Here is a 26,962-nt window from a genome sequence, read left to right on the forward strand (position 1 = left end):
TGTGTTTTAGGAAATTACCAAATAATTTGTTTGGGTATTTCCACTTACAGTGGGGTCGACATGTTTCTGCCCGCTATGTGTTATTTACTGGGTATTCTTCAGGACCATAGGTAGTGTACCTCGGCGGTATGGATGCGCCAAGGCCCACCCTTACCAGAGGACGTGAAAGTTAAAATTAGTGTAAAAACTAAGGTGCAAAGAAAAAGAACAAACCAACAAGTTATGGGATTTCCCTCAAAATTAGAGGAACCTGTATAATTGTAATCTCTGACTGCCCTCGGGATTGGGTGTGGGAACAGAACTCAAGACCTTGACCCAGAAATGCGGGAATAAGACAACCAAGACCCAAGGTATGTGGAATAGGATTTATAAATAGCTCGAATACAAACTGGACTCAGTTCTGTACAATCCAGTAAGAACAACACGGGTTAAAACCACCCTATGTGTTTCTTGTCATTCACATCGTCCTCCGCATGAGTGCCAGTCCTGACACTCCCCAACGGAGGCCCCCGTGCTAAGTAGTGGCCGACAATGCCACTCGAGCCTTTCCCTATTCACACACTGTCTTATGCAGCCTTTTGAACCGTCCCCCGCATGAATGCCGGTCCCGACACTCGCCAACGAGGGGTACAGTCAGGCCTGGGCGTATAGTACCAGAGGCCTATAGAACTATGGGCTTCCAGTCAGGGGTGTCCTCAAATCAGGGTCAGATTCGGGTATCACGTTAGGATTCACAGGGTGACCTATTGTCCTCACTGGCTCCCCTACGATCAAAGTAAAAAACTACAGGGTAAGCAGTTAGCCTCACTGGCTCCCCTGTTGCTCAGTAGTCTGGCCACACTGTACGTGTTCTGTGGGTCGTGGTGCAACACAGGAGCAGCCGCTCTCATGCTTCGAGTGCACCAACTCCGTACCGGGAGGACCTTTGTCCACAAAGTCCTCTGAAAGCGAGCGTAATCAGAAACGCCTAGCAGAGCAGCCGCTTGTATTCCGCTATGTAAGTACACGCTGGGGTCCAAAGAGTGCAAGCAAGAAAGGATCGTAGTCCCTTACCTTGCGGTGTTTCCCCAGCTCGATGTTTCGGCTTGAATATCTGACGGGTTCCGCGGGTGCCGCCATTGCTTAAGTACTGCCCCTTAGTGTGCGCATGTGCCGCGCAGCGCCTCACGGGAACGGTAGTTCCTTCCGGGGTCGTCAACCTGGAAATGTAGTTCCATCCGTTTTCGTAATCGCGATGTTGTGTCCTCCTTCCCGTCGCTGTTCCTTCGTTCCGGGACATATGACAATAGTCTGGAGAGAGACATACATACAAATAAAAAAGACAAACATATAGTTAATAGGATTTGTCTGTTATGTTCTTTTGTAAAAAGACCGATCTCATAGTGCTTGTGCTTATAGCAGATCATGTGTGACTATTATGGCATAATTGCTATTTTAGTGTTGAGAACACCGGACTTAGATGTAGGCCGGTGTGTCCACATGCACTGCGCAAGGAGCCTTAACGCCAGTGTCGGCGTATTGGTTAATTATCGTGTCAAGCGATCAATGGGCCAAAGAGTTCGGCCGGTGTGAAAATTGTGGCTTTTTCAATTGACCCGCGTTGTCACAGTGATCCTAAATGGCAGAATATCGGACCAGCATTGAAAATTGTGACTTTATCGATTGATCCACATTTCATAATTATTTTTTTAAACCATACAGTGGACCAGAAATGGGGTGAGTGACAGCATCGTGACTAGAGTTGTCACGGAAATAGTAAGGATTTCTCACTTGTTAGTTAAAAGATCCACGCCCCATAGGTTCTCGGGAGGGGGGTGGAGGCGTATTTGGCACACCCTGTAAGGGGAGGACAATGAATAACATTATCAGTAAAGTAGGATGTCAGATAGCTTTACACAACACTTAGCTTAGGTTAGGAGAATGGAGCAGATCTTACGCCAGCGACGCCTAGCACCCGTTTGGCACCTAGATTCTCTCTCTTGACCGGACCTCGTGGATGGTCCCGGTCGATCGAAAGACATTCAAGTAAGTGCAGGGCCAGGGCGCGGCTCGCTTCCACCCAGAAGCGGTTGGCCAATCAGGGGCCCCGATTGGGAGCGAGGCTTGAAATACAAGCCTGCTCGCATCATGAAGTCCCGATACAATTGACCAAATGGGTTCTGTTGGTGAAGAGCGAGGCTAAAGAGCCCCGCCCGGTCGTGTCACATGTGTCAGCATATTGTCCTATCCGCCCCCAGGATTTACAATGAGGCTTAGAACTCAAGCTATTGTGGTGTCAAGCAGCAGAGATGTTACATTAAAGTTTTATTAATCGGACAAAAAAAATTTGGGATAGTGACATATATCTAAATGTCCATCATGGTTGAGGCAACATGAAATAAGACTGATTATAAGTATCTTTCAAAGCGCAAAAGTATGCACAATGTTGCTCTAATTGGAGCGAACAGGTAGGTGTGTTAAAAAGGGGGGGGGGGGTTGTGTATAGAAGCTGGGTGATGTTGACCGGGTGGGCTTGGCACCACCTTTTAAGGACAGTGTTGGTTTAAGTAGGAGACTGGTGATCTCCAGGGGCTTTGTTTATAATAAACAATAAACAATAAAATATAAAAAAGGTCTGCACTGTTTAATGAGACCAACAGTGTCAGCCATGAGGGCTTTGCACTGCTAAAGTGGATGTTAGTCTTAGAATCTGTAGGAGACGAGTGATCTCCAGTGATATGAGGTTAATGTGTGTCCCCAATCTGTACACCCAGCGTTGTTCTTTCTCAAAGAGAATGCTGGAGATGTTTTTCCCAGAAAGGATCTGTTCAATGATTGTCCAACGGAGATCATTTGGGGTATGGTTTTGTTGGAGAAAGTGTTCACTCATCCTGGTTGTTATTTTGCGACACCGGATGTTGCTGCGGTGTTCGGAAATGCGTTGTTTTATTTTACGCGTGGTTATGCCAACATATCTTTTTTGGCACGTACATGTGATCAGGTAAACCACATTTGTGGAATTACAATTTGTGTGTGTTCTTTGAGTCCATGTCCTGCCTGGTTCCAGAGTAAGTTGGTTAGTGTGACTGGTTAAGTGGCAGACGCTACAGTTTGAACATGGATAGTGTCCGGTTATTGGTGGTAGACCCCACGCGCTTGTGATTGATCTTTCAATTGGCATGGTAAGGGATGGTTTCGGGCGTGTGTGGACTAACGAGTCCTTCAAGCTCCTGCCCTTCTTAAAGGAGAAGAGGGGTTTCTCCCAGTTTTTTTTGTTGCTGGTAATGATATTCCAGTGTTTGTTAACTGATTTCTTCATTGCATCTGATAGGTAACTGTATGTGGTAACACACGTGAGGGGTGTGTCCTTCAGTTCTTTAACAGTGTTCTCTAGTAATGCTTCTCGTGGTTGGTTCCTTGCACGTTTGTATCCTTTGTCCAATATCTTTGTAGGATATCCTCTTGATTTGAGTTTTTGTGTGAGATCATTTGCTTGTTCCCTTTAGTCTCTGAGGTCGCTACAGTTTCTCCTGATCCTTAGGTACTGACTGTAAGGAAGGTTCTCTCTAAGAGGTCTCGGGTGGAAACTTGAGAATTCCAAAAGGTTGTTCTTCGCTGTTGGTTTATAGTGGGTTCTAGTGGTTAGCATCGTACCTTTAACAGAAATAACCCCATCAAGGAATACCACCTCTTCCTTACTACTACTGTGTGTGAACTTTAAGTAGGGGTCTAAGGTGTTAATTCAGTCCAGGCAATTACCTAGGAGGGTTTCATCCCCCTTCCAGATCAAGAGAATGTCGTCAATATATCTCCTCCATAATCCTATGGAGGAGGAATAGCGATTGCTGGAAGGTAGAATGTGTTTAGTTTCAAAATCATGGACATATAGTCCCGCTACACTAGGACCGAAGGTGCTCCCCATCGATGTCTCAGTGCTTTGAAGGTACAGTTTACCTTTATGCTCAAAGTAAAAAAAAAAAATAAAAAAAAAAGTATTTACAGGATATTCAACTGAATCCGTTAGTAACTAACACAAAACAACTCCATTCATCTGTTTTGCTAAATAAAGTGATATAATTTTCTCAATTGCACAAGTATTCTGTATTTCCAGTAGACAGCGCTTATCTCTTCTCTACCACAGAATTTTTACATTGCCAATAAAGTAGCACCACTTCCTCTACTTTACCCTTCTCTCAAGCTCAGGTTAAGCTCTATTACTCTCCCAGCATTAAGTTTTAAATCAGGATTCGCAATGATCCCTGTACTTGAAAGCCAAGATTTTATAGACTGCCCTCGCTATACATTTTTCCTTTCATACGGAAAGTCCCTAAACCAGTGATGTGCGACAACACCACTTGTGATATACGACGATACTACCGCAGTATACGACGATACTACTTTTTGAAACAGATTATGCGATGTGCGACTCCATTGGCACACTTCCTCTGCCTGCAGACAGAGTGACCAGCTTCACACAATACTCGGAATACTCGCAATACTTTCCTCACAATTATCAGCCATATAGGTATCTTTAGGTTCGGCTTACAGCTTGGCAACACCAAATTTGGTTTAATGGCACCCTCCCTCACCCAGTATCAACGGTCAGTTTAGGTCCTTTATCGAAAGATGGGGACACGTGACCCTTTTTGGCTGCGTATAACCCACACCCAGGTTATTTAACTGTTGCAATTGCAGACCTTTGCATATTAGATACGTGTTTGATACGTGTACAAAGGGCTATTATACACCACAACGACCAGGTGGGACCACCTGGCTTTGCTGCGCATCCTGCGGGACCTGGTGGTGTGACTATCAGGCCCGTTATGGTTAATTCAGTAATGGGCAAGCAACAGGATGAATTACCTTATTGGCTTGCTGAAAGATTTGAACAACTAGAGGCTGTTTTTCCAAATACCTCTCCTGTCGAAAAACACAGGATATTGACTATTAGTTTGCCTAAAGACTTACTTCCCAAGTTAGCTGATTGTAACACCTCGGGCAAGGTATTTGCAGCGGTATTTTCAAAGTGTTTCGTCAATCCCTCCATTAACGTACTCCCTTTCCGTGATAAAACGTGTTCAAATGAACACGGAGCCGAAGCGGCTGTGGAGCTGGGAATGAGACTGATGGGGGTGTTCGACGTGGTTGCCTAATATGATCCTTGCCAATGTCAAGGGCAATGCAGTAAGGCTGTCCATGATGTGGACAAGCCATGCAAATTACCAAATATTATTGAAAAAGCTTATAAAAGCATAGGCCCCAAAAATTTGGGAGTTAAGCCTTTTACTCAAATGCAAATTCAATCTCAAACACAACAAAAGGCTCAGTCTGATGGAGACGGGTGTCCAGTTTTTCCTGAAAAGAATTGGAAAAATTAAAAACAGGTGCAGCAATAACAGAAGCAAGGTTCGCGTATGGGTTCACGACACATGAGTCTTTTGGGCATACTTATGACTTGCGCGACCGCCCAAAAATTAAGACTCCTGATAGATTTCAAGTTCCTGATCAGCAATCTCCTCATTCTGCCCAGGACAAATCTGGCTCTAAAGTCGGAGGGGGGAACCCCAAGATAGTGGCAAAAGACAACCTGCACCACAGGGATGTGATCAGCCTCAACAGTTTGAAGGCAAGGGAAAGCAAGAAGATCTACCTCGTTTTCCCCCTCCTTTTCAGAAGAATAAGGTTGCCGCTTTAACAGCGAGGTATGCCTCGGATGGTGAAAACGTGACTCCTGGATAGGACATGGGCAGTGACCCTACTCGACAGCGCAGTGGAGGTTACCATAGTGCAGGAGGCTCTGTGTCCCTTTCTAGAGGTGACAGCAACTGATACATTTGTTACTATAGCAACTGAAGATACCCGTGCTGCCCCCCCAGATAGACTCTATGTAATTATTTTCCAAATTGAAGGTGATATACCTCGTCCAATCAAGGCAGTTTTCTGGGATAATCCAAGTTCCTCGAATGACATTTTGTTAGCGCAGGCATATTGGGCTTCACGTTTTGTGTTAGCCGCTTCTCGAGGGGAAGACATGATACTTCCGAGTTTTTTGCGTTATGTCCCCAAGGAGCATGCACAGGCTTTGGCAGCTAAGTGGGCTCTGGCTCTGGCCCTAGCTCCAGCGTTGTATCGTAAGCAGGTGGGTTGGGATGTTGATTCACCAGCTCATTAAATACCCTTACACTCTATGCCACAGCCACAACTGCAATATCAAATTAGACTTGAAGCAAAGGCTTCGGTTTGTGATATTCTAGCACAGTTGGAGTATCAAGGAGTGATTGAATCATGTACATCACCGATGAAGAATCCTCTCTTTAGGGTATCAAACCCTGATGGTTCATATCATATTGTATTGGATTACCAAAATTTCAACAGTCATTGTCGCACTTTTGCAGTGCCGAACACTCACAGCTCTGCGCTGGTGAACTATCTTGTTCGTACAAAATACAAAACTACACTTGATCTTTCTAATGGTTTCTACAGTTACAATCTCGCACCTGAGATCTGTGATTTGACAGCATTTACTGCCGTCGGGAATCAGAAAAAAGTGACACAATTGGCTATGGGGTATAAGGATAGCCCCGGGGCATTTGCGACACGGACTGTGTCTTTGTTGAACAACATAGACCCTGATGCATTCTCATACGTAGATGACATTCATCTGATGGACGACAAGCTTATGCCGCATCTAGTCCGAGTCAACAGGATTATTTTATCCTTTGCTGACTATGGATATAAATTTAATTTTTCAAAATCGCACATTGCCCATTTGGCGGTGCTCTTTTTGGGCTATGAGCTCAATAACGAAGGAAAGGGCTTGGCCCCTCACTTCTTTGAGAAATGTGCACATTTGTAATCCCCTTCTACACTGAAGAAACTTCAGTCCTTGCTGCTTTTGCGCATGTTACTACATGACTTTGTTTTTGCAAGATTCTGTGCCTTTCACATGAGATTGGGCTGCTTTCGCACTCCCTGACTTTCCTGGAGTTTAGTCTGAACATGATGTGCAAGGTCGATGAACAATGCCCCTTATTATTATGTTCTGGTCAGTCCCTAGCACCTAGACATAACATGATACACACAGCTGCAGTACTGAAGACTTGTGCTTTGATATTACGTTGCTGCATGTTGTTTTTAACAAATTTGGAGTAAGCCGCTCCATGGAGAACAGCTCTGCTTTTCCTATGATGTAAACCTTACATCCAGGCTTTAAGGTATGGGGTCTGCCCAGAGATCGTCCTTTTTATAAAATAAACTTCTTCTAGTCAAGGGGAGGGTGGTTAGGCTTAATAAGGCCTTATTTCCACAGTCTTTTTATAAAATGACTTTTCCCTTTGTATTCTATGGAATTGTAACAATGCTAACTGTGCTACGTTTATGCATTTTGCTGCTAGTAGTGGCACGTATACTGTATGATAGATCACAATAGTTAAAACAAACAAACATCGAACCCATCCTGAATCTCGCTGAGGATGTAGGGTTAGAAGAAGATTCCACTTGGAACATTCCCCCACTATCTATTACTAAGGGCGTCCGGGGAACCGAGGCTGCCGTTAGTTGGCTTGGGCTTTGCCTGGAATGGGGCCTTCGAGCAGTAAATGGTCGTAGTTTATCTGATAAGGAGGGGAAGCCAACCTTTGATAATGGGTCTTGCGCAAGTCGCATTGACTATATATTAATTAATATTGAATCTTGGGCCTTTGTAACCGACATGACAATAGACATCAGGCCAGAGAGTGATCACAATCCTCTCTCACTTGTACTCAAGGTTCCCGGACTAGAGCCTCTGCAGGCGGAATCAGCCTGTATCACATCTGACCTTGTCTTGTGTGATAACAGAAGACGGGTCAAATGGTCAAGGGTAATAGCCGACGAAGAGCTTGTCTGCCAGATAGAAGATTTGGTTCGAGATACCAAAGATAGGATGATGGCACCATCTCCGAATGACATGCCCATGACTAAAAATGTTGACCTCCACGAGGCATGTTTTGCGGCTATTAAGGAACTTCTCACCAGGCCATGTCGGAAACAGAAGGCAAAGCAACCCAAAGGCTGGTATAATAAAAATTGTAGAGATGCCCACAGCATTCTTATTGCTGCGGTTAAATCTAGAAACATCACGGACATCAGGGCAGCGAGACAGGATTACAAACGTACTGTATGGGAAGCTAAAAGGGATTGGGATGATTCCTATTGGCTTGACCTTCTTCAAGCATGTGAATCATCTAACCAAACTAGGTTTTGGGAGATAGTCAGACGGGGCAGGGGTTCAGATTCATTATCCCCCGAAAACTATGTCTCTGCAGCAGATTGGGTAAAAATGTTTTCTGCCCAATTCATTAACCCAAATGCTCCCCAGCTGGTTGAAGGGCTTTTAATAGAGACCACATTAGCTCCTTATGGGGCAAGACTTATTTTTAGTACCTCAGATACCAAACATGCACTAGGTTCCATTCAGTCTGGGAAAGCACCAGGTATTGATGCTGTACCAGCCGACCTCTTCAAATTGAATTTAGATCTGTGGGTCCCTTATATAACAACTTTAGCAAATTCCATTGCAGCAGGGGAAAGGATACCGCAGTCCTGGAAAGGGGCGGAGATAATCCCCGTCTTTAAGAAAGGGGATCGATCTTCACCGAATAACTATCGCCCCATAAGCCTGATCGATACTATCCAGAAGGTGGTATCACGAATGGCCCTAGCCAGAATACAGGGGTGGATGGAGGAAAACAACATTCTCTCCCCCATGCAGGCAGGGTTCAGATCAGGCACTAGCACCCTTGACCAGGTGTTTCGTCTTACCATGATGTACTGGAAGGTGGTCCTTTTGGGCGGTGGTGTCATCTACGCTGCCTTTGTCGACCTTAGGTCGGCATTTGACCTGGTTCCCAGGGCAAAACTATGGGATGCTCTGAGAATCATGGGATTTCCACCAGAATTATTAGATTTGGTTAGGCGCCTTCATGAGGATAATTTTGCCCATGTAAGATGGGGTAAACAGGGACAGGTGACCACTAGCTTCCCTGTAGAACGTGGCGTCCGGCAGGGTTGCGTGTTGGCCCCTACCTTGTTTCTCCTGTTTATCAACCGGGTGGTTGCATTCTTCAATGACATTCATACTGATGCACCAACCCTGGGGGGCACAAGGTATCCCATGTTCATATTCGCCGACGACACCCTGCTTCTCTCAAGGACTCGTAGCGGCCTACAGGCTGCCTTGAACAGATTTGCTGAATTTTGCACAATAAATGACCTCCAGATCAACACAAACAAAACTAAATTCATGATTTTTAATAAAAACAAACCTATCACTAGTTCATTTTCATTAGAGGGCGCTCCAATAGAACAGGTCAAAGTCATGTCATATCTGGGCGTGACTCTTGACCATCAACTTACATGGAAACCCCAGTTGGAGGTGTTAACCCTCAAATTTGTTCGCCTCACAGGATGCCCATTGAAGGAGCAGAAAAAAACCTTGACAAAACGCATCACACCTGCGTTAAAAATTTACGAGGCCAAGGTGAATGCAGCTACCCTGTATGGCGCGGATATTTGGGGATACAAAGGCTTGTCGGCCCTCATCATTGCTCAGAATAGGTTTTTTCGGAACCTAGTGGGACTTCCTCAATCTTCCCCCATTACACCACTGCTTTTAGATTTAGGCTGTAGACCATTGGATGAGATGGCACAGTACCGTCTTGTAGCTTTCTGGCGTCGCCTTTGGACGACGCAAGAACTTAGTTTATTTGCTCACGAATTAGGCGAGGTCAGAGCACTGTGGGGTGCCCAAAAAATTCCATGGCTACGGGAGGTCAAACAAATACTGTACTCTATGGGCCTCCCAGAACTATGGTTACATCCCGAATGCTCTGGCTTCCCTTCGAAAGTGGAATTTAAAGTGCTTTTTTGGGCTGTTAAAAAATCTGTATTGGTTTCTAACTCCTCAGTAAATAACCTAACGGGACAGTTTCTTATGCATAAGATTACTCCATTTCTTGAATCCTATTGGGACTTGATAAGCAAGACACTCGATCGCAAGCTGTATCATCAATTCCGGGTGGGAACCTTGCCGATCAAGTCCTTTACGGCAAAGTGGGCAATAAACTCAAGCAACAAATGCCCCTTTTGTCTTGATCAAGTAGAAAGTCTAGGTCACATCTTTTTTGCATGTCCTGCTTATCGATCACCTAGACAAAAATGGTTGAAACCAGTATGCAAAACACTTAACTGTGGGGGTAGCCAAGCAGCCCTGCTTAAATTGCGAGACTTACGCACTACTAAATCAGTGATTTGTGTTGCTAAATTCTTAAGTTGGCTATGGCTAATTCGTGCAAAGAAAATGTAAATCGCTTTTAATAGTAATTAGCTTTTAATGTTTGTATAATGTTGCACTTAATCTTTTATGTATCTGGGGATTTAAATGTATAATGCTGTAATATTGGAAATGTTTTCTGATGTCTTTTATGAATTTTTTATTCGAAATAAAGACTAATTGATGATGATGATGATAAAACAAACATTTTTAACTATTTCAGTGACTGCATATTCTCATTGTGAACAAGTACGAGTTATTGAGAGAAAGAGTGTTGTAATTTAGCAGCGATTAGGTTAAGCATTAGCAGAAGACATCTTGTATTTAGAGACTATCTTGACCGTTTCGTGGAATCCATTTTGCATTTCTGTCAGCCATTTTGTTTGCCATGTCCTCGCCATGTGCTCTGTCCTACCTTCCTGTCAACTTCTCTTGAAATCTGCCTAGAGATTAGATACATTTAGCCTCTTCTGCTTCGCACATGCTCAGTTGAGCTTACAGCTGTCCCCATATTGTGACTGTCAGGTTGTGTCAACCAGAATTAGGTAACTGTCAGAACCTCCCACTTGTTGCCAGCATACTCTCTGTATGACCTTATAGATATATAAAACCAGCATTCTGTACGTGTACCGCCTTCATTTGAGCCCCTGTGTGGGTATAAAAGGGCCAAGCTCCTTCCATTCAGTGAGCTACTTCATACAACACCGAAGGGTGCTGTGTGAATGTAGTTCAACCTCATGAGATTTAATAAACTCTGTCTTTTCTATTCCAGCTTATGTGCTAACTTCTTTCTATTGGTCTGAGGACTCTGTGCAGAGAAGGGAGAACCCCTAGCACTGGTAGGCCTTGCTGAGGCTCACCACCACAAATTGGCGCTTCCAACGTGGGGCTCCTCGGGGACTCGGATGCCTGAAGGACTGGTTGAGCTGAAGGATTGGAATCTCGCTTTTGGACGCGATCGCTGTCTGAGGAGACCAGAGTCTTGGCAACCACGGCGTTTTTCCTTTCTTTCTGATCTGACCATCCAGGTGGTGCCGGTCCTCGACTGCGATCTCTTCTGTTGATTCGCCGTGCAGTGACCATTTGGTCAATTTGAGAAATTGACTGTTGGAACCTGGACACCATTTGATTGGTAAGAGCCGTTCTGCGGCACTTGCTGTTGGTTTTGATGCCTTTTATTGGTAAGGTAGTTGAGTAACACTTACTGCAGCTTTTTGTTTGTATGATTGGCCAATATTAGAATTTGTTTGACAATTATTTATGTATTGCAATTCATATAGACTGGTAATAAGGAGATTTTTCTCTGTTTGAATTTGTTTGAACGGCGCAACGTACGAAGAGTACTTTAAGCGCTACTTTGATCATAATACTGCATATTCTGCACAATTTTTGGCATGCCTGTTTCCAGCACACTTCGTAGGATGTGTTGCTTTTGTAGTGGTACCAATTTGAGACTTGACGAAGCACAATCGGCCCACCCGGAGGGGACGCCTAATAGGGACATGTATGTTAAGTATGGTATTTCTTCCATTATGCACAGCACGTTATGGAATAAATACACTTGTAAAGATCCTGAGTTGCGTTGGCCTATGCATGGGTCATTTGATTTGCAAAAGATTCAGTATGTGGAGCAACTGATGTTTAAGCGAAAGGCTGGGCAAGATATGTTTGACTGTGTACGAATTTGGGAGAAAGAAGTGCGTGAGCGAATGAAGCGTGAGCAAGCCTTGATTGAAAAAGAACAACGTAAGAGCATTCATGCGAACGTATTGGAAATGAAAAATAGGGAAACTAAAGAAATTAAAGAGAGGGAAGATAGGGAACGTCATTTACAGGTAAATGGCCAATACGCTTTTTGTAGACCTCTTTATCCTATTCTTAATAAACCCCAAGATGATTCTCTCTTGTTAGATCATAGTCCACCTCCGTATACTCTTCCTACTGCTCCTTATGAGTCAGATGAGGACTCTCCTACAGACTAGGACAAAGCTCGAGAAACTCGTTCAATGTTATCTGCTTGGCGTACATCTGACATTAGATCTGCTGCGCGTAAAGCCGTTCGTAGTACTGCCACTGCTTCTGAACTTTTAGGAGCCCGATGATGTAGCAGCTGATTGTAAACAATTACGTGACGGTCTTTTTGTCTTCTCCCAGGTGCCTGACACGATCAGACGCTTGGTTAAAGTGCCTATTGAGGCAGCCCGTTTGGAGAGGAGAAAAAGGCAGCAGATGCAGCAGCACAAACATCCCATATCAGCATGTAACGAACTTCTACTCTTGAAACAGATCAGAATGTTGTAATTAATGTGAAGCCCATGCGGGAAGCCGCGCCTTTATATGTTCCTCCTAAGGGAATGGGTACAAATGATGATAAGACTTCTGTAGATGCTAATGGGTATTTTATTTATAATTGGGTTTACACTCCTTGGAATAGAGCAGATGTTATGGCCCTTAAAAAAAAATACATTGCCTGATCCGCGAAAGAATCCAGCAGCCTTTTATGAGGAAGTTGAGGGTGCAATTAGTTCTTGTACTATGACTTTGCCTGATATTGATTTGTTTTTTGGATTAATATTACCGCCTGATATGTGGAGATGTGTGCGTATGTGATATGTGGAGAACTGTGCGTAAAGTCGATGACCGTGCGACATTTGGAGCATTATGGAAAGATTTAGAGCAGTTAATTTTAGACCTTCTGGCAGCTATATTAGTTAAGTTAAAGACGATTATTCCACCTAAGAAGATAGATTGGACTGTATTAGCGTTGTGTAAGCAAAAGGCAGATGAATCGGTTTCAGATTTTTTTACACGCTTTGAAGAGGCATTCCACGATTTTAGTGGCCAGTCATTGACAGATGTCACGGGTAGGCATCTGTTCGTCGATAAATATGTCGCAAACCTTTTGCCAGGAATAGCTAGTCGCCTAAAGGCCAGTGAGAGTTCATGGACCTCTTCTCCGGTTTCTCTCTTAACCATGGCTCAGTATTATGAGCAACAAGAATTAGAAGCTAAAGTTAATGAAGATAAAAAGTCCAAAGAGTTGAAGACAAAGGTTATGTTAGCTCAAGCTTATGGCCCACCTTCTAGAGGTAATGATAGAGGCGGACGTGGATCTTATGGTTCGTCTTTTCCTTCTTATACTTGTTCGAATTTATCTGTTGACCAGTGTGCGTACTGCAAGAAATTTGTACATTGGCTTTCTGATTATCCAGTATTGCGTGCTCAGCAGTGTCCACGTGGTCGGGGACAAATGAGAAATCGTTCAGGATATTCAGAGCCTAGAGGAAGCATGAATGATCGCGCTAGGTTTGATGCAAATACACGTGGGCAGGATGGGTTTAACACTTTTGATAGAAGGAACCAATATCAAATATCCGACTATGTGCCGTCTGATTTTCAAGATTCAGCTTATGCATAGGATTGCCTAGGATGGGGTAAGGAATCAGTTGAAGTTCCAGTAGATCAGAGGGGTCCCTAGGTTACAGCACATGTTTTGGGTTCTACTGATCAGATTCTGGTTGATACAGGAGCTACTCGTAGTGCCTTGGCTAAACAATTGGTTCCAAGGGCTCCCCTGTCTGGCTGAACCATTACATCGATAGGTTTCAATGGAACACCTTCCCTTAGCCCATTGTCACAACCACTCGCATTCCATGTTGATAAGTTTACTGCTCCATGTCCGTTTTTACTTTCTCCAAACACACCAGACAATATTGTGGGTCTTGATATGCTTAAATATTTCAGGGCTACGATACAATGTTCTCCGGAAGGAGTACGGGTTATTTTGAAAGACAACTACCCTGTGATTGAGAGATCTTGCATTGTTAAAGAGGACATTGCACTAGACTCACTCCCTAGTACTTTTTGGGCTACTTTAAACACCGATGTAGGGCAAATGGTTATTCCGCCAGTGCATATTATTGTCAAGGAGGGTGCTTCATTGCCAAGACTGCCTCAGGATAAGATTTCTCGAGAAGGAGAAGAAGCACTCACACGCATTATACATGACTTGATCAAAGTAGGGGTCGTAGAAGAAGTTTCTTACAATGTTTGCAATAGTCTGATTCTTCCCATTTTGAAAAAAGATTCTGACACTAAGATTTACAGATTTATCATTGACTTGAGAGAAGTAAACAAGATTGTAGTACCGCAGTACCCTATGGTTTCTGACATAACGACACTACTTACTTTGGTTCCTCCAACAGCAACTACATTCTCTGTTATAGACTTGAAGAATGCTTTCTTTTCGATACCTATTCATCCTGATAGCCGATATTTGTTCGGGTTCACTTTGTACAGTCGATCGTATAGATTTTGTAGAGTTCCTCAAGGCTATACTGAGAGTCCTAGTATTTACAGTCAAGCATTGAAGAGACAGCTTGATTCCTTTACTTTACCTGAAGGATTGGCTCTCATAGAATATGTTGATGACATCTTGTTGGCAGCCAATACGCCTGAACTATGTGAAGAGTATACTTTGTCTTTTCTTTCTTTTCTTGCTACACACCATCATAAAGTGTAACGAAAGAAATTACAATTTTGTAGACCGAAGGTAACCTTCTTAGGTCACCTTCTGTCTAAGGAGGGCCGTGCACTGACACCAGATCGCATTTAAGCAATTTTAGAAACCCCAGTACCTTCCACACAGAAAGATGTCCGTGCATTCTTTGGTCTGACTTCGGTTTGTAGGCAATGGATGTTGGGTTTTTCACACATTGTTAAACCCCTGCAAGCGTTTTGACTAAAAACACTCCTATCCCCCTTCCATGGACAGGTTCCAGCTTCTGTGCCAACTTCTTTCTATTGGTCTGAGGACTCTGTGCGGAGAATGGAGAACCCCTAGCACTGGTAGGCCTTGCTGACGCTCACCACCACAAGAGTACGTCTTGCTCCCCCGATTACTGAGAGAGTCGGGAGTGTTGTGTTCTGGGTTGTCTAATTCTTTGTAGCTCCGTGATCTTTGGAGGAGAACGAATGAGACCCTATAGCTAGTCGGTTTGGGATTCTGGGTACTGATGTGGTAGGTTGACATACAAGGTCAGTGACATCACTTATTACATCTCTATGTCATAAGTGATGTTATCAGCAGTGCATTGTGGGGGCGCGAGTTATAGTTAGCTGAACTAAATATAACGGCGGAATTTCTATGGCTTTGTAAGAGTGAAATGTCCAACTAACTATAACACCACTGAAACTTATGGTTTTTTGAGTGAAAATTTAAGGTTTTTAAAATGGTCATTTCTAACTATAACATACCTGAAACCTAAGTTTTTTTCAGTAAATTTCAATGTTTTTTTTAACAAAAAATTCTAATTATAATGTGCCTCAATATTATGCTTTTTCAGTGAATTTCCAAGGTTTTCTAAAGTTTTATAAATGCTAATTTCTAACTTTAAAATCCCTTTAAGTCCCCTTCAAACCTGAAGGTGCCTGGTGGCCAAGTAGCCCACCAGGTAACTCCGGTAAGTACCACAGAGGTGCATTGCAGAGACGTGTTCGTAGGCCATGCACTTTTTACACCACACTGCAAACTCTGCTTCTGGTGCACTGCTGCTCGGACGCTGAAGTCCACTTGTGTCCTGAGGTCCTCAGAAAAACAAGAGGACTTCACCGCCCCACCAGCACTACACCAGAAGCCCGGTTTGCAGAGTGGTGTAAAAAGGGGCATGGCCTCGGACCTCCTATCTGCAACGCAGCTCTGTAGCGCTTACTGGAGGTTCCTGGTGTGCTACTGTGCCCCCAGGGACCCTCAGGATTCAAGGGGGCTTAATCCCCCAATTTACAAAGTGCCAGGGGGTGTGTTTGCACACTTGCAATATCAGGCTCTGCCCCCTCCCTGCACCACTGTGCAAACGCGCCCCCCTAGCGTGTTGTAAGTTGGGGGATCAAGTCCCCTTGAATCCTGAGGGTCCATCAGGTACCTCCAGTAAGGGCCACAGAGCTGTGTTACAGAGAGGTGTAACAAGGGGCATGGCCTCAGATCACCGCCCTGTGGCATTTACTGCCTCTCCCTGAGCCTCTTTATCGAGCGCTTGCAGTTCCTAGACTCCCAACAGGCGGGCTTTAGACCCGCCCACTCCACTGAGTCTGTCATCCTCTCAGTGATGGAGTAACTGCGGAGGGGAGCCGACTCTAACATCAGCCAGGCCTTGGTACTCCTGGACCTATCGGCCGCCTTTGACACTGTCGACCATAGAGATTCTGGTCGACCGTGTCAGAGAGGCCGGTATCCAGGGATCGGCCCTTAATGGGTCCGCTCTTTCTTGAGCAATCGCTACCAGGCTGTTCGTCTCTCCCAGTTCTCCGCGGAGAGAGTTGGGATGACATGTGGTGTCCCACAGGGCTCTTCCCTTTCCCCGCTCCTTTTTAATTTGTACCTAACCCCCCTTATTCAGTCCTTACGTAACAGCAAGGTCACCGCATTCAATTATGCGGATGACATTCAGCTGATTTTTGATATTAATTCCTCAGAACAATCTGTTTATAATTTTCAGTCTACCTTACGTCACATCAGTGACCGGATGGGGGCAAACCACCTCAAACTTAACCCCGATAAGACCGAGTTGGTTCTTATCGGGGGTGCCGCCAACCCTTGGAGGCCTCATTTTTGGCCAACAAGTTTGGGCTTTCCCCCTCTCCCCACAAACTCAGCAAAAAGTCTTGGGGTGATCATCAGCAATGATCTTTCGATGAAGCCCCAGATCAATGCTGTAGTTTCCTCTAGTTTTTTTTTCATTTGCGAAAAATCCGGAAAATTGCCCGTTTTCTCACTACTCATGCCCTCACCCTGACCCTTTTGGCGCTGGTTATCTCCCGAATAGACTATGCCAACTCTCTCTATGCTGGCATTCCCATCTATCAACTGAACCGCCTACAGCTGGTTCAGAATCAGGCTGCGCGGCTAATCTACCATCAGCCCAGGCATCAGCATGTGCGCCCCCTGCTGAAGACCCTTCACTGGCTCCCGGTGGCAGAACGCTGCTACTTTAAACTAGGCTGTATCATCTTTAAAGCCCTAGCCGGCCTCGGCCCTCTTTTCATTTCTTCTCTTCTTCACCACTATGTTCCCTCCCGAAACCTTCGCTCTGCCCACCTTGCCCTACTCCATATTCCCGTTTTCAAACGCAAGAAACATGGTGGGCTCAGATTTTCTTTCTTAGCCCCATCCTTCTGGAACACACTCCCCCTAGAATTTAGGCTTACCGCTTCCTACCCCCTTTTCAGGTCCCTTCTCAAAACTCACTTGTTCCGTAAAGCACACAACTAAGCCCCTCTCTGCTCTGCCTTCACATGTTCATAGCGCCAAGAAACCGTCAGGTGGTAGTCGCGCTTTACAAATACTTTTACATAACATAACATAACAAATGTTAAATAATAAATATGGATATAAATATCACATCTGTAATAAATACACTTTATACAATTCTAATAAAAGAAGGGGGAGGGTTTGGTATAGTCCCACCCATATACTGTTTGTGCCTGTATTTTAAATATACCACCTAGCACAATAGACCTAGATTTTAAAAGGGGATATATATATATATATATATATATATATATATATATATATATTCACTGAAAAAACCATAGGTTATAGACCATATATAGTTAGGAATTAGCATTTAAAAAACCTTATTTTACTCACACAAAACCATTGAAATTCCATATATAGTTAGTTGCACTAACTATATATCGCGCACCCGCAATCCACTGCTGATGATGTCACATATTACATCATTCATGACATGGTCAGTGACATCACTGATGACATCACTGATGACATCTCAAATGACATCACTGATGACATCACTGATGACATCATCCAGTGACTGTATGTTTCTGTAAAGTTAAAATGTGTCTTACATATTGAAGAATGAGTGGAAGTATAAGTGTCTGGACAAAGGATTTAGTAGGTGCATGACTGAATGTATGAGTGAGTGATTAAATGTGTCTCACTGAGTGCATGGGTTAGTGACTAAACTGTCTTAATTTGTGCATCATTGTGTCTGTTGTTCTGTAAACTGCTGCATGTGTTGATCAGTAGCTATATGATTAACTATATGGGTTACTGATTGATTGTCCAAGTATTTGTATGGGAGACTGAGTGTGTGTGTGGCTGGCTGGGAGGTGTGTGACTCTGTGCAGATCAATGTGTACTTGTATCAATGATTGTATAAGAAAGTAAGTATGTGTTAGTATATGTTTGAAAATGTAAGGTGCTCTATGTTTAACTGTATAGACAAGAAAATGGAAGTGTGATTGATTCTTTACAGGACTGACTAGGTGTGTGAGTAACTCCATGGATGAGTGGCAGAGTGTGAGTGTCTGTATAGGTGTATGAGTGCATATGATAGTGTTGTAAAGATGAGTGATTGTATGTATGAATGATTGTATGGGTGAATGAGTGAATGTGTGTGTAGACGTAGGAATCAGTGAGTGCGTATGTAGTAACTAGTATTGGTGTGTCAATGGTTTCAAAAATTATACTCTGTATTTAACACTGGGTGAAACAGAGGTTATATTAAAATGTGAGGAGATGCATTGTATTGTCACATGAATGATATCATCAGTGATGTGGTCATTGATGTCAAATGAGATGTCATCAGTGATGTCATCAGTGATGTCATTTGAGATGTCATCAGTGATGTCATCAGTGATGTCACTGACCATGTCATGAATGATGTAATATGTGACATCATCAGCAGTGGATTGCGGGTGCGCGATATATAGTTAGTGCAACTAACTATATATGGAATTTCAATGGTTTTGTGTGAGTAAAATAAGGTTTTGTAAATGCTAATTCCTAACTATATATGGTCTATAACCTATGTTTTTTTCAGTGAATTTTCAAGGTTTTGTAAATGCTAATTCCTAACTATATATGGTCTATAACCTATGGTTTTTTCAGTGAATTTCAATGGTTTTTTAATAGCAAATATCAAAAGCTGTAAAATGTATTCTTCTTTTAAAGGAAAATATATTTATATCTATTTAATATAATTTTTTTATGTATATAAATTTTTTGAGGGAACAAATTTATCAACTATCATGCTGAAGAAGAGTGTGGGGGAAAAAAAACAAAGAGGAGGACTAAGAGGAAAGAACAATCAGTTCAAAAATACAATTGCTTTAAAGCATGAAGTGCTTTTCCACACATTTACATTTAAATAACCCATATTAGAACATACAAAATATCTACAGAGGAGACGGTGTACATTGAATTTTAGACTCTTCATTGGTACCTACATGTTAGTACTTACATCACCCACACAACACAACAGCTCTATTCAGAGCTACCCTACCTCAAAGCACTCTAAAATATTATTTTACTATTTCCCTTGGTTTTCCCCTTGTTACGCTTTCTGGAACCCTACCCGGTGCGCGGTCCGGGCGCTAACCGTGCGAAAATTTGAAAAAAAAGGTGTTTTTTTTTTACATATATGGGCATCCTCAGCCACCCTCAGAAAACCTAGGGGGTCAGGATATGTCTCCCGTGCCCCCTTATACCCATTCCCAACATTGTTTATCCTCCATCTTGTGACTAAATTCGTCCGAAACACAAGATGGCGGACTCCCGTTACGCTACCGGTGAGCTACCCGGTTCGCGTACCGGGTAGCGCTTCCACCGCGAAAAATCGAAAAAAAATGTATTTTATTCTTTTGCCCTGCGGGGCCCTTTAATAGCCCCCACATCAATCCTAGGGGGTCAGGAGGGGTCTACCTTGCCCCTTTCATTCATTTCCCCCTTCGTTTATTTCCACCTATTGTCTCTCGATCCTACCGAGAGACAAGATGGTGGCCGCTCCGGACTGTTTAGAATGTTGAGAGTCACCGGAGAGCCAATCCGCTTCTCCTCGTGAAGTTCTGTTACGCGTCTGGTACGCGAACCGGGACGCTAACCGGGACGCTGTCACAGATATATATTTTTTTTTGAAAGTTAATTTCTCAAAATCCACTGGAGCACATATCTTGAGACCTAGCAAAGGCACATCGGGCAAACAGTCTCTACAATTTTGCCAAGTTTCATAGAAATCCATTCAGCCGTTCGAGCTAAAAGTGAGTCCAACCGCCCTATGGAAAACTCAATGTTAAAAACACGTTTTGGGACCCCCCTTTTTTCTCGGCCCCCGCTTGACGAAACCCCCCCAAACTTTAAGGGGACGCTCAGAAACAAAATGTGCCATTTTCCTGAAAATTTCAGCCAATTCCGTCCATCAACGCCAAAGTTATTCAACATAGAATTTTCAGAAATCCCTATTCAAAAAAATCCTAACTATATATACCTACTGGCGACCGCCAGTAGGTAATATATATATATATATTACCTACTGGCGGTCGCCAGTAGGTATATATAGTTAGGATTTTTTCCCTATGGGATTTTTGAAAATTCTATGTCTAATAACTTTGGCGTTTGTGGACGGAATTGGCTGAAATTTTCTGGAAAATTGAACATTTTGTTTCTGAGCAGCCCCTGGAAATTTGGGGGGGGTTCGTTAAGGGGGGGCCGAGAAAAAAGGGGGGTCCCAAAACGTGTTTTTAACATTGAGTTTTCCATAGGGCGGTTGGCCTCACTTTTAGCCCGAACGGCTGAATGGATTTGCACGAAACTTGGCAAAATTGTAGGGACTGGTAGCCCGATGTGCCTTTTGTAGGTCTCAATATATGTGCTCCAGTGGATTTTGAGAAATTAACGTTTAAAAAAAGATATATATCTGTAACAGCGGACCGGGCAGCGCCCCGGTTCGCGGACCTTACGCGTAACGGAACTTCGCGTAGCGAAGCTGATTGGCTCTCCGGTGTCTGTCAACATTCTAAACAGTCCGGAGCGGCCGCCATCTTGTCTCTCGGTAGGATTGAGAGACAAGAGGAGGCCAAAACAAAGGTGGAAATAACCATAAGGGGGCATAGTAGATCCTCCCTGATCCCCTAGGTTTAATGTGGAGGCTTTAAAAGGGCCCCGCGGGGCAAAAAAAATAATATATTTTTTGGTTTTTTTCGTGGGTAGCGCCCGGTCCGCGAACCGGGAAGCGTTCTGGGCAGCGTACTGCAATGAAAAATGAATGATAGACTTTTCAAATGCTGTATGTTAATTGATTGTTGGTTTTGTTGATTATTTTTAAATTTTTTTATTTTTTAAGCAATTATTTATTATTGTGATTGTGTTTCAAAATTTAATAACATTTCTAACATTTAACTAGTTTATGAATTACATATAAAAATGATTAAAGAGTCAAACAATTTTTTAATATTACATACAATTTTATTTTTCGGATTGTTTTTCAAAATTTAATAGAACGTCTAGCATTTGACTGTCCGATATGTCCTCTTGTTGAGTGAACATACGTTCCCACATTTGACCGTCATCATAATGAAGTAAATGATCCACAGATTCTACACATTGAACTAATTCATGGTCCCGTGATTCATCCATGAAATCTGAGTCATCATTGTCCTCAATATCTTTTTCTGTGTTGTTCTCCAGAACAATTTCGAAGGAAACATTCTGCTCACCTTCCATTTTATTGCTGTAATTTGCATAAAAAATAAATATATCAGTAGAGATAGGGCACTGTTGGGTTTAAGTTCAGACAGGTACTTGTGAGGCGTGAAGTAGTACTATTAAAAAGTGCCTGTGAAGAAGCCTAAGTAAATTCATAATTATACCACAGAAACCTAAATCAATCCATAATTATAATAAACAAGCCTTTCTCAATGTCTAACTCTTACAGAGGGATAGTATATAACTATCTGAAAATGTTTTCAAATTTATAAAATAATATCTCACCTTCTAAAAACAAGTTTAAGTTGTGAGTGAAAATGATCTTGCAATGTAGTTCAGGAAGTAGTAGTCAAAATGGCTGTGTTTCTCTCTCTTCCTTTATATATATTCAGGTACATAGCCAATCAAATGTCAGGTAAAAAAAGTAGAAAATTAAAGTAACATTTTCATTGGTTGTCAATTCCAACACTTCAGATGTGTTTTGTGAAGTAATTTACCTCAGGGTATTTAGAGAGGTCTACAGGCTAAATGACTAAATGGAATTCCAACCAAATTTGTGAAAATGGTAGGGATTGGTATGTAGTATGAGCTAATCTATATTTGGTGAAATTGTCTCCAGTGGCTTTTCTGTAAACTACTTTCCCACCTTTTTTGATGGTGCGCTTCCCAGGGAGCGACCCGGTACGCGAACCGTTGAGCGCCTCGGTTCGCGAACCTTAAGCGTTCCGGGAGTCCACCATTTTGTGTTTCGGTCGAATTAAGATACAAGATGGAGGGCAAATAATGTTCAGAATGGGTAGAAGGGGGCACGGTAGAGTTATCTTGACCCCCTAGGTTTTGTGAGGGTGGCTGAGGAGGCTTATAAGTGCGAAAAAAAAACATTTTTTTTAAAAATTTCGCGAGGTTAGCTCCCGGTTCGCGTACCGGGTAGCGCCCCAGGGAGCGTACTTTGTTGAAAATTAGTGAAAAATGTTAGAGTAAAATAATATTTGTGAGTGATTAGATGTAGGGTAGCTCTGAGAAGAGCTTTTGGGTTTATGGTACATTTAGGTACTTATAAGTAGGTACCAATGCACATTCTTAAATTCAGAGTGAAAATTCTGTTGCCCTCATCTGAGAAGTGAACTCCATCTCCTCTGTAGATATCTTGCATGTAGTAACGCAAGTTATTGTTGTACAGGGAGCCCATTCCATGGTCTCTCATGTAAGCTGAAACAGATTTGTTTACATGCTTCCTCGACTTCTCAATTTGTGGACAAAATTGGTCTGACCACCTCCATTTCTGTCTTTGGCATATATTTGAATATACCAAGGCAGTCTGAGGAAAAAGTGCCATTAATTGCTCAAAGGTGTCCTTTAAAAGCATTTCCAGACCTACACAAGTCAAAGTGCCCAAGTCATTACCTCCACAGTGCACAATTAACAGGTCAGGTTTGGGCAAATGCATAAAGGTTTTCACCAATGGTATCAATTGGGGACATTTTAATCCTCTGTGGCCAAACCACTTAATTTCCACATCTTGTAAATTGAGGTTAGGTAAATTCCTGTTTTCAACGTACCTTTGAGCCCAGTAAATATAACTATGTCCAACAATCCAGACAGAAAACATGGTGAGAGAAGGTTCTCCTGCAGTCAGATGAAGTGTGGCAATGAAATGGCAGTTAAAAAAATGAGAGTGTAAAATGAAAAAAAACTGTGGAGTTTCTGTGTTCATGAAGCAGTAACAGTGATTGGTGGATTTTGATTGCTGAAAACAGAAAGTTAGGGTGCACGGATGTGTTCTTTGAAAGATGTATTTTGAGTGGTCAATAAAAAATCATTAAATGAAAGAATGCACTGGATATGCAGGTGCACTGAGAGTTCAGAGTTCAATTGCAACATTGTTGTGTGAATTTGCAAACACCAGAGGTCTTCCAGGAGGTGGTTGCCATGCAGAAAAAGCAGAAAGGGCAGAGGGGGGAAGGGTTTTCATTTGAAAAAAAGTGAGGGAAGAGTTTTGATTGGGTGACATGAGAGATATGTGTGAAGAATTACAGCATTTCTGTGCTTTTGATAGCTGCAGACTCTGGAGTGCATACCTTTTGCTCTGCTGAAGACAAATTGGTGTGTTTCTGAGACTGTTTTCAAACTCAAAGTATTTGCTAAGGTGAGAAAATATTTGTTTAATTTAGATAGAGAATAGTGTGCTTTAAGGAGAAAATTATGAATTATGTGGCGCAAATTGCTTGTAAATATGCTCCCACATGTGCATGGAAAATTTAGATTTTGAATGTTTGTGTTACATAGCCATGTTAAAAGTGATACTAACATGCTGCAAAGGCAATCAAAAAACGCTTTTATGTGTCTTAAGGACATTTTAAGTAATTTTCCCATGTGCAGTGTTTTGAAATTATGATTTGAAATTCGTTTTTGGGGAAAAGGAATTGTTTTTAAATTTATGACAAGGACATAATGGTGTATGCTTCTTTATACGGCAATTGACTGTCCCTGATGTTATTTTTCCCATTTTAATGTAAGACCTTTCTCTGTGGCGCAAGTTGCTTGTAAATATGCTCCGACCTGTGCATGGGAAATTTAGTTTTTAAATGTTTGTGTTAGATAGTCATGTTAAAAGTGACCCAACCATGCTGGAAAGGAAATAAAAAAACACTTTCATGTGTCTTAAGGACATTTTAAGTAATTTCCCTGTGGGCAGTGTTTTCAAATTATGAATTGAAAATCGTTTTTGAGGTAAAGGAATGTTGTTTAAATTTATGTGCGCCATATGCCCCCAAATTTCGTTTTCAGGGGTGCAGCAGGGTGTTCTTGAGACACCCCTGCACCTTTGGAAAAATTCCTAATTTGCGATGAGCTAATTGCTAATCGCACATTGCACCTTCTTTCCTATGAGCCTCCTAGCCCATGGAAATGAATGGGTAATTTGCAATTAGCAATTTGCTCATTGCAAATTAGGAATGGTAAAGAATTGCTATTTATTCCTTAAAATGCGCTATTTAGGAAATGCAAAATAGTTTGATGGTACATATGGTGGTTCATCTGTAACAAGATAAGAAGCTTAGGGATACATTTATGATGACTGGCGCAATAAAGTGGACATTACTTACTTCATTGGTAGGCCTTTACATGTATTATCTCCTCTGTATTCTTCATCAAGCGTAACTTTAATCTGCAATCCTGAGTAGGCCTCACCTTAAACAAACTTTTGGATAGGCCACACCTTATCGTCATCCTGGATTAATCATTTAAAATGCTAGGGTCAGATTTATGATAGGTGTATGCCTCTTTTGCGCCACTTACAAAACACTGTCCACGGGGAAATGACTTAAAATGTCCTTAAGACACATGAATGTGTTTTTTTAAAGTGTTTGCAATTTTTTTGGGTGACTTTTAACATGGCTATGTGACTCAAACAGTCAAAACCTGAATTCACCATGCACAGGTGGGAGCATATTTACAAGGAATGTGCTCTATGGGGAAAGGTCTTATAATGTAATATGGGTCAAATGACATCAGAGACACTGAAATGCCTTATAAAGAAGCATACACCATTATGTCCTTGTCATAAATTTTGTGACTACTTAAATGCAATGTATCAAACAAAAAATATGTAAAAAATGACATTAAGGTTTTGGAAACTATTGTGGTAAATTGGTGGTAATTTGTGAATTCTTTTCAAAAAGCTTTTTTTCAAAAAAACAAAAGGTGCCATATGATGCCAACACATGCCCTTAGGGCATGTATGTGTGCCATATGCCCCCAAATTTCTTTTTCAGGGGTGCTGCAGGATGTTCTTGAGACACCCCTGCACCCTTGGAAAAATTCCTAATTTGCGATGAGCAAATTGCTAATCGCAAATTAAACCTTCATTCCTATGAGCCTCCTAGCCCATGGAAATGAATGGGTAACTTGCAATTAGCAATTTGCTCATTGCAAATTAGGAATGGTAAAGAATTGCTATTTATTCCTTAAAATTCGCTATTTAGGAAATGCAAAATAGTTTGATGGTACATATGGTGGTTCATCTGTAACAAGATAAGAAGCTTAGGGATACATTTATGATGACTGGCGCAATAAAGTGGACATTACTTACTTCATTGGTAGGCCTTTACATGTATTATCTCCTCTGTATTCTTCATCAAGCGTAACTTTAATCTGCAATCCTGAGTAGGCCTCACCTTAAACAAACTTTTGGATAGGCCACACCTTATTGTCATCCTGGATTAATCATTAAAAATGCTAGGGACAGATTTATGATAGGTGTATGCCTCTTTTGCGCCACTGTGCGTCACTTTTATGATGCAGTGGTGGTGCTAATTTGCAATTAGCAATTTGCTCATTGCAAATTAGGAATGGTAAAGAATTGCTATTTATTTCTTAAAATTTGCTATTTAGGAAATGCAAAATAGTTATATGATACATATGGCGGTTGATGTCTAACAAGATAAGAAGCTTAGGGATACATTTATGATGACTGGCGCAATGAAGTGGACATTACTTACTTCATTGGTAGGCCTTTACATGTATTATCTCCTCTGTATTCTTCATCAAGCGTAATTTTAATCTGCAATCCTGAGTAGGCCTCACCTTAAACAAACCTCTGGATAGGCTACACCTTATCGTCATCCTGGATTAATCATTTAAAATGCTAGGGACAGATTTATGATAGGTGTATGCCTCTTTTGCGCCACTGTGCGTCATTTTTATGATGCAGCGGCGGTACTAATTTGCAATTAGCAATTTGCTCATTGCAAATTAGGAATGGTAAAGAATTGCTATTTATTCCTTAAAATTTGCTATTTAGGAAATGCAAAATAGTTTGATGGTACATATGGTTGTTCATCTGTAACAAGATAAGAACCTTAGGGATACATTTATGATGACTGGCGCAATAAAGTGCACATTACTTACTTCATTGGTAGGCCTTTACATGTATTATCTCCTCTGTATTCTTCATCAAGCGTAACTTTAATCTGCAATCCTGAGTAGGCCTCACCTTAAACAAACCTCTGGATAGGCCACACCTTATCGTCATCCTGGATTAATCATTTAAAATGCTAGGGACAGATTTATGATAGGTGTATGCCTCTTTTGTGCCACTGTGGGTCACTTTTATGATGCAGCGGCGGTGCAAAAGATTTGCTATGAGGCGACAACATTACAAATTGATGCAT

The sequence above is a fragment of the Lissotriton helveticus genome, chromosome 12 (assembly GCF_964261635.1).
Source record: "Lissotriton helveticus chromosome 12, aLisHel1.1, whole genome shotgun sequence".
Classification (NCBI taxonomy): domain Eukaryota; kingdom Metazoa; phylum Chordata; class Amphibia; order Caudata; family Salamandridae; genus Lissotriton; species Lissotriton helveticus.